The following is a 5,017-nucleotide window of genomic DNA, read 5'->3' as shown; positions in this document are numbered from 1 at the left end:
ATGTTACTAATTTCGAAGGGATCTAAATTTTTTTGTCATTATCTAATATAGCTTGTCTGTTCCATTTATTTTTCGGAATTTTTCCCATACTTTTTGAAGTGATGTTTCGCTTGTTATTTCTGATACACTCGACGTCCAAGATATTATTTTACCTTTTACGACTGCTTTTCTAAATTTGGCTGATATTTTATTATATAAAGGTTTTAATGCATCTATTTCTAATAACGTAATAGTAATTTTTAATATGTTTTCTTCTAGGAATGGTTTTGATTTATTTATTTTATTGAATCTTCTGTTTAGAGTATCTAACCCTCTTGCTATAGAGTGTTTTTCTCGTACTAATTCAGATAGATCATCTGACCACCAGGGGACTTTATGGTTTTTATTATGTGGTTCTGAATGAGGAATAGCTTTTTCTTCGGCCTTTTTAATGGACACAAAGAATTCATTTGTCTCATTATGATTTTTCAAAACATTACATGGCGGAATATTTCTGGTAGGCACGTTAAATATTTCCCAATCTGCTTTTTGCACGTTATAATGTGGAGAGTATGGTTTTGGTTTGTTACTTAATAGGGATATTATTATGGGGATATGATCACTTGAGTAGGAGTCGTCACATGTATTCCAGTTTAGTTTGTCAACTATATTTGTTGAGCAAAGGGTGACATTTATTGAGGAAAATGCTCCATGGGTTTTGGAACAGTATGTATTTACTTCATTGTCATTCAGACAACAGAAATTATTAGTTTTGATTTATATGAATTTTTGGCATATATGCCAAGCACTGGGGCCTATGAGGCCATTCAGCGCTGAAACGGAAATTGACAGTAAAAGTCTGAAAGGCGTAACAGGAGGAAAACCTCGCAGTTGCACTATGAATCAATTGTTAGGAGAGGGTGGAAAGTAAGATGGAGGAAAGAGAATAAGAACGGAGGTACAGTAAAAGGAATGAAAACAGTTGCAGCTAGGGGTCGAAGGGACGCTGCAAAGACCCTTAAGTAATGCCTACATTGCACCGCATGAGGTGCACTGGCTGCACTAACCCCCTACGGGGAACAGAGATTATTAGTGTTCATTAAGTTTTCTATTTTTTTTCTCCATTTTTATTTGGTGTAATATTGTTATAGTCCCATATTGCATTATGTACATTGAAATCACCTACAATTAATATGGGAGTCTTAAATTGTTCTATTATTTTTTTGTAATATGCTTAAAACATATTTTTGTTAGGCTGGTCGTATATATAAGTTAATAATATCAAACATGCTGTTTTCTGTTTTCACTGTTATTGCTGAAATTTGTAATTCAGTGTAATCTATAGCTACTTTGTCGTGTATTATTTTATTATGGACATGTATGCTGTTCCTAAATTATTTTAACTTTCCTTTGACCTTGTGGCTAGTAGATATTTATCTATATTTGGAACAAGCTTTCCTACGTGTTGCATACATAATCATTGGTTCGTGTTCGCTAATAAGTCGTTGGACTTCTCCTAAGTGCATTCTCGGCAATAATCCATTTATATTCCACTGAATTATATACCGGCTGAATGGCGCAATATGTGGGTGGTCAGATTATTCTAAATAATATAAGCTGATGTTTTCTGAAGTTTGCTATAAATTCACTTGTATTTTTGTAGGTCTTGATTCATTTTTTTGATACAGTTTGAATCTGACTTTAATTAACTGTTACATTTTTGCTATCTTGATTTAATTTTTCCATTTTGATTTTCTTTAGAATATTATCTACAACATTGATAAGTTTTTCTTTGTAATATTCTAAGTGCTCAATACACATCAACCTTCTTCATGAAATTTGATGTTTGTTTTTTCTTTATTCCTGTATCTCATGAAATTTCTTATAGTGTTGGTTAGGCTTTCTTTAGTTATAGTTTTATTTTTGTGGCACATTACTATAAAGCATTTACTGCAACCACACAAATCTTCGTGTTCATAAGTTCGTTGAGTTTTCTTGATTTTTCTTGTGGCTCCTGTACAGTAGCTGGTGATGGGTGAATTTCTTTGCTTTCATTGTAGTTATCTACGTTTTGGTTTTCATTTTTTCTGAATTTTATGATTCAGCTTCTAGAGGTATATACTGTTGTTACTTTGGGAGGCAGTGGAATGTTTGATTCAGTGTTCCGTTTCTGAATTTTGGCTTTTGGTGAGACTGGTGGGTTGTTTATCTTTTTAGAGTTTGGTTTGATGGAATTAGGTGGTGTCTTATCTATAGTTGCCTCTTCCAAGCTGTTTTATCTGTTTTAACACATTCGTGTGTTTTTAATTCTTCCTCGTCTTCCTCTATGTCATTATTCGTTTCTATTTCTCGTAAAGAGGTAATCGATTGTCCACTGTGATAATGTCATTGATGTCTGAAATTTCCTTAGAAGTGCTCTTTTCATCTTGTATTTTTTTTTTTTTTTTTTTGTGGCGGTATTTCTTTATTTCTGTTATCATTCATTTCAGTTCTGGTATTGTTCGATTTTGAAGTATCTGCATACCTAAATTTCTTCGCTGGGTCATTCAGTCCTCTCACTTTTTGTTCTAACTTTGCTTCCCTGATCGACATTCCAGTTCGTTCTTGTAGTAATTTAAGTTCAGAGTTGTAGATATAGAACGCACATACTTTAGACCGAGCATGATGTTCTAGTACACAATTTATGCATTTTGGTTGGCCACAGTCCCAGCGTGTTTTTTTTATCCTGCGAACTGCAAAAGGCACATATGGGGAAATTTCTGCATTTAATGGCTGTATGACCATATTTGCAACAGTTCTTTCATTGTATGGGTTTGGGAACATGAGGTCTCTGTTCCCTATTTAATCCCAGTATTTTATTTATCAAGGGCAGGGTTTGGTCACTAAACTTTATCTTTGCTATTTTGATTGTTTTACTTTTGTTGTTTCCTGCTTGGGACCTATAACATTTCGCAGTCTTCAACGTTGTTGTATCTTTTCTTTAAGGAATCTAATAACATTAATTTGTCTAAAATTTCATCATCAAGATTTTGGCACTACTACTGTGCCTTGTTCACTGTTCATGGCATCATGCCTTGTAACATTTATATTTGTTATCTATATTTTTAATGTCCTGGTAATACTCTGTTTGGTTTCTGGTTGTTTCTTCAACCAACCATTAAGTTTTTTTTTAATTTGCCTTATGCTCATCTCTTGTGATGGGCATCAATTCAATAAGTGATTTTCTAATTCTAAATAACGATATGTCTTGGTCTGCTTTCATATTCAAAAACCTTGACCAGTTTGACTCTCCAAAAAGAGAATCAAAGTGAATCAAGGTTGGGTCATGACGATATCTACTTCTCTTTGGCTTATTATGTGGTATTAAGGTTTTAATACCGCCATGATTTTCATGAATTGTGTTTTCCTGTGAACAATTTGAGCTTGGATGCATGGCATCTCCAATACATAAACTAGTTACATTTAGTATAAATATCTGGAAAGGCTATACATTGAAAAAACTATCACTTACAGAAACAAAAGCAGCTTTAAAGCTGATGAATTTATTTTTGAGAGCACAAAGAAAATAAGAGGACCAAGCCAGGAGCGCAGGTGTATTTTGAGGAATACCTTGACAGGCGACCAAGTATGTGTAAGCTGTTTTACAGTCTATAGCAAAAGTATATTGGCGCCAAGCTACAACGATAAATGTCCAGAAGTAACAAGGCAAATAATAGTTAAAGAAAATACCAAATGGTTTAACAGCGAATTACGCGAAGCTAAGAAAAAGAAAAGAAAAATGGAAGATCTATATGGAAAAGATAGAAAGAATCAAGAAGTATAGTGAAAATTCGTCACTGTATAAAACAGCTAGAAATCACTACAACGACTTGACTATGAAATGAAAACTAAGAAAATACATTACAATAAAATGTTTAACGTAGAGAAAAATCCCCCCAAATCCATGACAATTTAGCCGGAATATTGCGACTAAAGAAAGAAAAAGTTCTACTTGATGTAAGTAGTGACTACAAAAACCTGGCTAGCCACGAGTCAACACAAATCTGTGTAACGCACGCCTCTTCTGGCACCAGTTTGTTTATCTCTAAGCATTTTACCAATGTCTTTCTCCAGCCTAATGAGAAAAAGTATACTGAGCATTTTCATTAAAACCTGAACAAGTGCAATGCCCTATAGTTACCATATAGTCAGATTACCATTCTTTTATACTTGTTTTACTTCCTAATTCCATATTCTGAAAAAAATAGGTTTCATTTCATTTTCAGTTAAACCATCTCTGCACTGATTCCAATATAACCTGGTAAGTTCCCTCTCCGAAGTTTTTGACTATTGATTCCACTTCAGAAACCGTTAATTTATGCATAAGTATAATTAGGTCTCCTTCAGCTTCTGGCATAGCAGTTAAATATTCCCCTCATAGCTTTTATTTATTACCTCATAAAATTGTTCTGCCAAGCGTTGTCTTTCTTCTGCCCTTGATGTCACTAATGAACCATCCCTAATTTTAACGTATTTTTCTGTATCTCCTGTCACCCAAAAATATTTCCTTATGTATTCCGTAGGCTACCACAACACCAATACCACTCCTTGAATAAATGGTTTTGTCAACAACAGCCTGTTTGTCCAAATATTCTCTTATTTCCTCGGTGTACCTTTTGCTTCTGTCTGCTCTTTATTGTTTCCAAGGTATCATCAGATACTTAAAGAAAGTTACAAAATTGAAATCAAAGACTAACAATGGGTAACAACAAGTCATTAAATGCACACCAGAAATAAGGCTGAAGATGGAATACACAATGGCAGACTAAACATAGATAGCAAAAGTTGATATAGCTACGGTAAGTAGGCTACCAAGCCATTTACAGTTAAAATCCCAATCATGATACCAGAGGCTACGTCGCAGGGTTCGACCATGAGTTGTGAACGTAAAACTTTATGATCGAAGGGGAAAATAACTCATCAACAATATCAACATTAATGTTATCAAAGATGGCGTTTGAAAAAATAACACATGCGCTATGGTGAAAAAATCTTTTGG

This window comes from Macrobrachium rosenbergii, chromosome 21 (assembly GCF_040412425.1).
Source record: "Macrobrachium rosenbergii isolate ZJJX-2024 chromosome 21, ASM4041242v1, whole genome shotgun sequence".
Classification (NCBI taxonomy): domain Eukaryota; kingdom Metazoa; phylum Arthropoda; class Malacostraca; order Decapoda; family Palaemonidae; genus Macrobrachium; species Macrobrachium rosenbergii.
Note: the sequence above shows the minus strand (reverse complement) of the source record.